We start from the raw sequence: 10,684 nt of genomic DNA on the forward strand, positions 1-10,684 counted from the left end.
TGTCTCTTAATCAGATAAATGTAGCTGATGATGAGGATATCTTTAATGATTTGATTTCTCATTTCAATAAGTTTAATCCAGTAAATTGGTGGAAATCACACCATTTCCTGTCAGCTTTAGGAATAGGGCTAATCATATCTGTTCTGTTGCTCATGATTCTCTCTGTGCCGGACAGTGCTTTTGAAGAAAATTGCAAAGCATAACGGTTGTGGGACACGCGAATAATCCTGGTGCTAGCAAAAGCACTTCAATAATTTCCCCAAGTCGAAGAGCTTGGCCAGTACTCAATGATGGGTAAGACTCTCAGAGGAGGGGAACCTAAGACACCACGGTCACCTCAACTAAAACAAAAAGGGGGAAATGTTGGAAACTGAGGCACAGTGGCTTATAAAGGAGAGATGTGCTGTCTTCATGCTGGTGCTGTCTCCATGACTACGCTTGCAACCTAAGGAATGTGGTGATTGGGAGTTCCCAGCAAATGGGCTGAAGCTGTTAAAGGCTGAAAGAAAAGATGAGCTCATACCTTTTGTAATGAATAGAACACTTAGACTTTGTACCTTGAGATAAGATTTTTTAAAATTCCTTAGACTATAGGTAATGCTGATAGTTAATACGTGTTGCTCCTTAATGTCACGTAGGCTATGTTAATGCTAATGTTTATGCTTAATGGCACGTAGGCTGCTGTGGACCTGCTTGTAGACATGTACACTGGGGTATATAAAGAGCCCCTTGTAAACAATAAAGTTGTCTGATGAGCTTGAGGCTTCAATGCTCTTGGAACCCCTGATCCCAATCTCTCTTTGTCTTTCATTCCCAATACCCTTAGGGTCCATCGACTCCGACATAATTCCCCTCTGTGCATCTGTGAAACCTAAAGAACAAATTTGCTGCTTACAATATATAATACAAGAACAGGAATAGGATAAATATTCACATTCCCATAGGGAAAAACTGGAAAGTATACAAGGGTCACAAGTCCCAAACCATTCCAAACCTAGCAAGTCATATCCCCTCAGATTTCCAGATCTGAGAGTCATTTATAGAATACCATTTTGTCTTCCAGTCCTGATGGTGTAATAGCCCACCCTTTCTAAAAACTTGCACAGAGGATGCTCTCTCTGGACACTGGGGTAAGGTTCCAACTTCTCCAAGCATTTTGCTTGCAGCCAGAATGTCTTCAATCCCCAGGACACTGGTTCAGCCCTTTCTGAACACTGGCATGGTGGTCAGACTCTGTGTGCAGGGGCAGATCACTCAATTATTGGGGCGATGGCCAGACTGTCTGCAATCCCTGGCATATATGATTCATACTCTCTGAAGTCTAGAGTGGCATCCCTGAACAATGGGTGGAAAACTTGTCCTATCCAAGTACTGTTGCAGACACACTTTCCACACAATGTGTGGGTCTGCTTTATTGGCCTAAAAATATATTGTCAGTCCAGACCTCAGTATCCATTGTTCTGTGCTTGATTTGTCTTTTTTTTTTTTAATTTTTTTATTTTTTATTGACTTTGTAATAATATTACATTAAAAATATATATGTGAGGTCCCATTCAACCCCATCCCCCCACCCCCCCTCTCCCCGCCCCCAACAACACTCGTTCCCATCATCATGACACATCCATTAGATTTTGTAAGTACATCTTTGGGCACCTCTGCACCTCATATACATTGGTTCACATCATAGCCCATACTCTCCTCCATTCCATCCAGTGGGCCCTGTGAGGATTTACAATGTCCGGTGATTGCCTCTGAAGTACCATCCAGGGCAGCTCCATGTCCCAAAGACGCCTCCACCTCTCATCTCTTCCTGCCTTTCCCCATACCCTTCGTCCACTATGTCCACTTTTCCCATTCCAATGCCACCTCTTCTATGTGGACATTGGATTTGTTGTGTCCATTGCACCTCTATGTCAAGAGGAGGGTCAGATTCCATCTGGATGCTGGTTTGTCTTTTAATCTCTACCTTTCTGTCCCTTTTAATTCAGGCTGGCAGTGGTTCTATTAATACAGATGTCACAAAAATCTTGTTGGTTTGCAAGTTGTACATGGTGATCCAAACCATCAGACCAAAGAACCCTCAAAAGATCATTCCTGGATAACTGCATCTCCAAATCTGACTTGCACTGAAATGGATGAAAGGATCAATTTTCAGTTAAATGCTCATGAGGAGCCCTATTCTCTGGGGTCTTGCTTTTTGTAAGCTCAGAATTTTCCATACCATCAAGTTCTGGTTTTTGTGCCCAGGAATTCAGTTCTATTATACCTCTTCTCTTGCATTTTACTATAAACAGCAATAAGAAAGAAGGCAGCAGTTTCCACATTTAGGTTGGAAATCAACTCAGCTAAATGTCAAAATTCATCACTCTAAAACTTCACCTTCCATCCAACATCAGTACACAATTTTGCCAATTCTCTGCAACTTTAAAACAAAGATGGATTTTCCTCCACTCAGAAGGAAGATTAGCATCCATATTTCTACTAAGTCTCTTCAAGTAAACTAGCCTTTTGTATAAACCACCTCACAATTTTTCCAGTTTCTATACATTTAACCCATATTCCAAATCAGTTTCTACCTTTTTCATATTTGCAATAGCAGCACCCCACTTTCCTAGTACCAAAATCTCTTTTAGTTCCCTGGATTGCTCAAGCAAATACCATGAAATGGGCTGGCTTAATGAAAGGGAATTTATTAGCTTATGCTTTGAAACTGCGGAAATTTCCAAATCAAGGCATCATCAAGGCTTAAGACTTATGATGTTGAAAAACTTTTCATATACTTATTGGCTATTTATATCTCTACTTTGATGAAATGTTGATTCAAGTCTTTAGTCAATTGAGTTAGTTGTTTGTTCTTTCACTTTCGTGCTCTAGGATTTTTGAAAATGTTTTCTGGAAATTAAACTTTTATTGGATATTTTGTTTCCATATATTTTCTCCCATTCTATAGGTTGAACTTTATTTTTCTTTTATACCTTTGATGAACTAAATTTTGATGTCCCTTTCACTAACTGTTTTGTATGTAACTAATGCTTTCAGTGTAAGTCTAAAATACCACAGCTTATTGCAAGGTCTTGAAGAAGCTATACTATTTTTATCTTGAAGGAGTTGTCAGCAGTAACCAAAGACACCAAAAGAAATATCAAGCCAATCAAATATAGGTGTCAGGGTTGCCAAGAAAATTACAAATTACACAGGCTCTTAAGGAAAGATGTTTTACTCACATAGAAAAGACACAGAGAAAGGTCAGTCTTTTTAGTGGACATTGGTTTCCCATAGCCAGTAGATTTCAATTAGTGACTGAGGAAGTTACATACTCTATGTTCATCATCCTTCTCTTGTGTTCATGAGTTACCAGAGTGAACAAGTGTCAGCCCCTCCCCACCAGGGATGGATGTACCACCAGAATATGAGCAGTATGTCATAAAGCATCCCCACCAAAATCACAGTTTCCAGTGAGTGGTTTACAGATGCTCAGGAAAATAGGGAAAGGAATGCACTGGCAGTCTCCTTTTCTTCCACGGGTTTTGTGTTCTATCCTACCAGGTGGACAAATCTGGTCTTGAGCACATTCTGTATTTGTGGGCCCCAGGGAAAGGTGTCAGGCCACACTAAGACTGACCCCTACAAAAGTCTATGTCCTGGTTGGGACGCCTAGATGAACAAAATATATTGATATACTTATCTATTTTGGATGGTGAACTGTATGTCTGGGGCATGTTAGAAAACTGTGATAAATATCACCTATGTGTACCATTTCACTAAAATCTTTAGGTGAAATTTGAGAAGGACATCTAATATCATACTACCATTAAGGTGATCAGGCCATCTTGAACGTCTTCCTCTGTATTAAAAACACGAATTACAGTGAACCTTACATGACAGAAGATGTATTACAACCAATTACCCTAAGGAAAAATTGGAAGGGAAATGTGAGTCAAAGTCTGGAAGAATTCTGAAAATTTGTAGGGCATACTTCATTAGATTTCAAAGTCTGAAAGTTGTTTCTTCTGCCTGGGGCCCCATGCATCCCAACACTTTCCACAGGCTTGCCTAACAGTCATTTTCTTAGTTCCACCTTCATCAAGCTTCAAAGTGGCTACTGAGGTCCAGACCTCATCCTCCAAGAATGTTAGAGTGATGGCCACACTTTACTCAATCTTTGGGGTAGAATCTCCACCCTCTCAGTATAGTGAATGTGGAGAACATTCTCCCTAATCTCTGGCTTACAGCCCAAAACTCTCAGAGCAATGAGTTGGTGACCTGGTCTTCCCTAGTCTATGGGAGCAGTACCACCCCTCACAGACCTATGTGGTATCAACCTTACTCTCCCCAACACTTGGGAAGTGCACTTCCAGTAGCCTGGGATGACAAAACTCTCCCTGAACAACAGCCTGGCACATCGACCCTCTTCAAATGCTGAGGCAAACTTACTCTCTCTGTACAAATGGGTGGAGTTTCTCTCTTGACTGAAGGAGATGTCTTAATTCCAGACCTCAGCTTCCATGGTTTACTTCTTAAAGCTGTTTTCCCTTCCATCTCTCCCCTTCAAGTCTCTTTCAATCCAGGCTGACTATGGTTTTGTTCATACAGGTCTCACAAAAAAACTTGCTGGTTTAGCATACAGGAAGCAGGGGTTCAAGCCATCAGAGAGTAAGACTTTCCACAAGTCTTTCCTAGTTGACTGCATTTTCATTCCTGACTTACAAGTTCCATGTTTAGTTAATTCCTCAAATGGGACACTGTTATCTGGGCACTTGATTTTCCAGAGGCCAAGATGTTCTGGATTTGCCAACTATTCAATTCCCAGCTTACCTCTCTCATCTAGAATTTTACAGTAAGCTGCAAGGAGAGGCAAACTGCATTCTTTGAGTTTACTTTGGAAAGTTCTTTAGCTAAATGCCCAGGTTTGCAATTTTCTAATTCTCCCTTCCATAAAATATCAGGAGTTAATCTTGCTAAGTTCTCTGTGATTTTATAACACAGATTGCCTTTCCTCAGGTTTCTAATAATAGTTTCATCATTTACTTCTAAGGTCTCACAAAAAGTCTCTTTAGCATCCTTACTCCTATCAACAGTCTCTTCAAAGCAACCTAAACCTTTTCTATCAAGCATCTCACAATACCACCAAAAAACAACCCTTACCCATTTATAAAACCATTTCAGCCTTTTGGTAATTGCAAAAGCACTACCTAATCCTGGTACCAAATTCTGTATCAGTCAGCCAAAGGTGTACTTATGCAAAGTACCAGAAATGTTCTGACTTTTATAAAGGGTATTTATTTGGGGTAGAACCTTACAGTCACAAGGACATAAAGAGTAAGTTACTTCTCTCACCAAAGTCTACTGCCATGTGTTGGAGCAAGATGGTTGCCGGTCTCTGTGAGGGTTCAGTCTTCCTCTTCATTTTAAGGTTCCATTGCCCCAGTTTCTACTCACTTCTGCAATACTCTGGTGTAAGGCTCATCTCTCTTCCTGGGGTTCATCTCCTTCTGGGCTCAGCTGCTCTGCTTTCTCCACAAGGCCAACTGTAAACTATCAGGTGAATGACTCTGTCTCTCCAGCATCAAAACTAATCTCTCTCCTCTGCCATGATTTTCTGTGTGAGTGTCTGCCCACCTATTTTTTTAGTTTCTGCAGGAACTCAACATCCTTAAGTAGGCCTTAATATTAATTCAATCAATAAAAGTGAAACCTCTGAATTTAATGCAATTAATGGGTATCAGATCCAGAGCAACAGACCAGTTTACAAACATATTTATATACTGATAAAGTGGTCAATTCAAGAAGAAGACATAACAACTATAAATATATATATGTATATATATATATACACATAAAGGCAGATCTAAAAATATGTGAACCAAATATTGAAAGATATGAGGGAGAAATAGTTGGTTCTCCACTAATACTGGGAGATATCAATCCACTACTTTCAATAAAGGATAGAACTTTTAGGAATTTCATAAAAAAGACATAGAAGACTTGAATGATAATATGGACCAACTATATGTAACAGACATACACAGAGTAGTTCATCCAACAGCAGCAAAATACACCTTCCTCTCTATTGCAAATGAGACAGTGCAAAATCATCTCAATTGATTTAGAAATATCATTTGACAAAATTTAGCACACTCTTTTAACATCATTTACAAAACTAGGAAGAGAATGAAAAAATCCTCAATACAAAAAGGACCCATATTAAAAACCTAAAGCTGGTGAACAAATGTGGCTTAATCAATTGGGTACCTGCCTCCCACATGGGAGGTCTTGGGTTCAGTTCCCAGTGCCTCCTCAAGAAGATGAGCAGATACCACAACAAACAGATCCTGCAACCAGCTTGATGCCACAATGAGCAGACTCCACAGCCAGCTGTCACTGCAATGAGCAGACGCTGCAACCAATAGACACTGCAACAAGCACACACCACAATGAGCAGACACTGCAACCACTGCAATCAGCAGATGCCACAAGTAGGGAGCAGAAGTGGCTCAAGGGATTGGGCACTTATCTCCCACATGGGAGTTTCTGGGTTCAGTTCCTGGTGTCTCCTAAAGAAGAGGATGAGCAGACTGTATGCAAGCAGGTGAAGGAGCCATCTTGGCAGGGTGAGGAGGATAAAATTAAAAACAAAACAAAAAACCTAAAGTTGACATCATACTCTATGCAAAAGAGTGAATGTTTCCCTCTAAGACTAGGAAAATCACAAGGAAACCCACATCCACCAGTTATTCAACATTGTACTAGAAGTTCTAACCACTGTAATTAGGCAGGACAAAAGGCATCCAATTTAGAAAGCAAGAAATATAAGGTTCCTTATTTGCAGGTGACATTATATTATACTCAGAAAGTTCTGAAAAATCCACAACAAAGCTAATATAGATAATAAAAATATCAGATAATTGGAAGGGTATAAGCTCAAAAGTCAAATATAAGTAGTGTTTTTATGCATTAGTAATGGACATTCTGAAGTGGAAATAAATGCAAAAATTCCACTTACATAGTAAGGAAAAGAAATATGTAGGAATAAAATTAGCAAGTATGTTAAGCTTTTATGCATGGAAAAACAAAGCGCAACATATTTCTAGAAGAAATAAAAAAGACCTAAGTGAATGGAAGGACATTCATTTTCAAGGATTAGTATAATATATATTAAGATATCAATTCTATCCAAAGTGATTTACATATTCAACTCAACCTCAATCAAATTCCAAAGGAATTCTTTGGAGAAGTGGAAAAGTAAGTCAATAATCAAATTTACATGACTGCCCATGGGATATAAGCACCCTCTCACTTAGAAGCAAAATGGGCAACACCATGCCCAAATCCTCAAGATTGGGAAATGAACAATTGATTAAAATAGGGCTATTATTATTCTACTATACATTTATTATTATTCTAGCAATGGATGAACACTTATTGGTATGAAGGCAGTGGCCACCAGAGGTTCTGAGAGATGGGAGAGGGAATGATTGTTGTAACGTGGGTACATTTTCAGGACATTGGAGTTGTCCTGCCTGATATTGCTTATTATTAGAATAAGCAATTTCATAGGCTCAGAACTTAGAACACAGGATACCAGGGGGCAGGATGGCAATGAAGATTGGAGAATTAATGCTTGAGAGAAACATAGCTTCTATTTGGGCTGATGGAAATGTTTTGGTAATGTATGGAGTTAATGCGGGCAATTCATTGTGAATGAAATTAACATCCGTAAGTTTATATTTGAATATGATTAAAAGGGGAAGTATTAAATTTTATATGTTAATAATTTTTTTATTGTGTAAGTCTGTACATAGCAGACAGTGAACTCAAATGCAAGCCATGGCCTGTAATTAATATTTCAATTATGAAAATATTTCATCAATTTTAACAAAGGTTCTACATTACTGCAAATTACTATTAAAAGGGGGATACTTTAGGACACTGTATTTCTGCATTAATTTTCTGTAAAATTCTTAAATTAAAAAATATTTAAAAGTAACATACAATACTAGGGCAATGCTTAACAAAGAAGGAAACTGATAAATTTAGTTAGAGAATTGTAGCATATTAGCTTATCCCAAAATTATTCCACACTTCAATCCTAGCAACAGCCATGTAGGTTGGTGGTCCATGTTTCTGATGTGTGGTGAACAATTTAGACATTTAAAAAAGGAATTGTGAGTATACGCTTTGACCCATCTGGTAGCTTTCTTAGGAATTGACTCTGGTGGTTGCCTAAGATATTCATACTTTGAAAAGTTCTCAAAGCTCTAGAGAATCTCCTCCTGATTGAATTTTTTAATAAAACACCAAATGAACATATAGTGGTTGAAGCAGCCTAAGCAATGAATGACAGATGGGAAAGCAACAGAGAGACTGAACAATCTAGGAAGGAAGAGGCTATGGAACATGGGGAAGTAAAGTCTTTGAAAAGGTCTTCTGTGTAAGAGGCAATCCTGAACACCACATGCAAGTACAGGGATGAGTACATGCTAAGAAAAATCCAGAGAAGACTCCTGTCTCTGTCTGATGGTTAGGCTCTGCTCAATCAATAAGAGGAGTATAACCAGAGTTGTAAAGAGCTTGGCTAAGTGTTCAAGGAGTGTCCCTACACAGAGCAAGAAATGGAATAGTACTATATTTGCCGTATACTTTTAGCCAAATTGCTGTCATATCACAAGAAAACCACAAAGCTAATGGAATAGAGACTTGAGTGACCTCATAAAAAAAGAATACAGTATTTACAGAAAAGATATGAACTTAAAAAAATAATCAAATGCACCAACAACAAAAAGCCACAGCAAATGCTGAGGAGAGGAGAGACTCTAATTACCAGTGACACAACACTATATTATTCAAAATGTACAGTTTTCAATTAAAATTATTGTCAGGAAAAGATGCAAAAAGTGTATCCCATTTTCAGGAAAACAGAATGTATAGAAACTGCTCCTGAGGAACCCCACTTATTAATACATATAGTAAAATACTTTAAAACAACTATTTTATATAATTTCAAAGAGTAAAATGAAACTGTGGACAAAGAACTAAGGGAAACCAGGAGAATTATGTCCCCAAAATAGGGAACAATAATAAAGTTGTAGAAATTATAAAGGAAGTTAATAAAAACTCTGCAATGGATAATACGATACTAATATGAAAAATTCTCTAAAGGGATTCAACAGATTTCAGCAAGCAGAAGAAAGAATCAGTGAACTTTGAAAAAAGAAGGTCAAGGGAAGCAGCTGTGGCTCAATCAGTTGGGCTCCTGTCTACCAAGTGGGAGGTCCTGGGTTCACATCCTGGGACCTCCTTGTGAAGGCAGGCTCACCCCCACACCATGGAACGCCACCTGGCTTGCAAGTGCTTCAGAGAGCTGACTCAGCAAAGTGACGCAACAGAAGGGAGACAAGTAAAAACACAGAAGACACAGAGAGAGTGCACAGAGAGCAGACAGCAAGCAAGGGGGGAGGGGAAATAAGATAAATAAATACAGACACAGAATAACGCACAATGAATGGACACAGAGAGCAGAGAGCACCAAAAAAAAAGCTGCAAACAGTGGTGGGGGGAGATAAAAAATTTTTAAAAAAAAAGGGTCAAGTGAGATTATCTCATTTGGGAAGCTGAAATAAAAAGAAAATCAGAAAAATCAACAAAGTCTAAGAGATTATGTGACGTCTGTAAGTGTCCCAATATATGCATAATGGGAGTCACAGACAGGATAGAAAGAAAAGGATAAAAGAATATTTAAAGAAAAAATAATGAAAAAGTTCATAAATCACAGAACTTAAAACTAGAGATTAATACCCTTTGAATATATATACAAAAATACTTAACATAGTGCCAGTGAACGCAATCCAGAATGATATTTAATTAATTTTGCAACATGACTAATTGGGATTTATCACAATTATGAAATGATGATTCAAATTTGAAAATCAATCAGTACAAAACAACACTTTATTTGAATGAAAGAAAAGAAACATTGTTATCAACTAATTTATGTGGAACAGCATTCGGTAATGTCTAAAACTTTTCCCTATTAAAAAAATCAACACACTTGGAAATAGGAAGTTTGCTTCAATGTGATAAAGGGAATCTATGAAAACCTAAAGATATTTAATAGTGAAAGACTGAACACTTTACTAATAAAATCAGGAACAATATAGGATGTCTATTTTCACGAATAATTAGTCAGCATTTTACTGAAATTGCTAACACAAGGCATTAGGGAAGAAAAGGAAATGAAAAGCATACAAATATGAAAGGAAGAAGTTAAAATATCTCTATGTGTGCTAGCTTTGACAGCACGTATACTAAAATTGGAATGATACAGAGAAGATTAGCATGGCCCCTGTGCAAGGACAACTTGCAAATTCATGAAGCATTCCATGTTTTTAATAAAATATGAATTAGAGTGCACTTACCCGTATTCTACTATAGAATTATTGTGACTCTAGCAATGGAAAAAATTGTATCACTGATGTGGAGATAGTGGCCACAGGAGTTGTTGAGGGCAGGGAGAGGGAAGAAGAGGTGTGATATGGAGGTATTTTCTGGACTTGGAGTTGTCCTAAATGATATTGCAGGGTCAGATGCTGGACATTATATATCCTGACATGATACACTGAATGGACTGTGGAAGAGTGTAAACTACAATGTAAACTATAATCCATGTGGTACAGCAGTGCTCTGA

General features: G+C 38.1%; 1 non-coding gene across 1 annotated transcript; it reads left to right on the forward strand.

Moving 5' to 3' along the window:
- The first annotated feature begins 10,280 nt into the window (after positions 1-10,280).
- Positions 10,281-10,387, forward strand: LOC111763907 (U6 spliceosomal RNA). The gene has a single exon (XR_002796640.1). It is a non-coding gene; the product is annotated as a U6 spliceosomal RNA (small nuclear RNA).
- The last annotated feature ends 297 nt before the right edge of the window (positions 10,388-10,684 follow it).

The sequence above is a fragment of the Dasypus novemcinctus genome, chromosome 10, assembly GCF_030445035.2.
Source record: "Dasypus novemcinctus isolate mDasNov1 chromosome 10, mDasNov1.1.hap2, whole genome shotgun sequence".
Classification (NCBI taxonomy): Eukaryota; Metazoa; Chordata; class Mammalia; order Cingulata; family Dasypodidae; genus Dasypus; species Dasypus novemcinctus.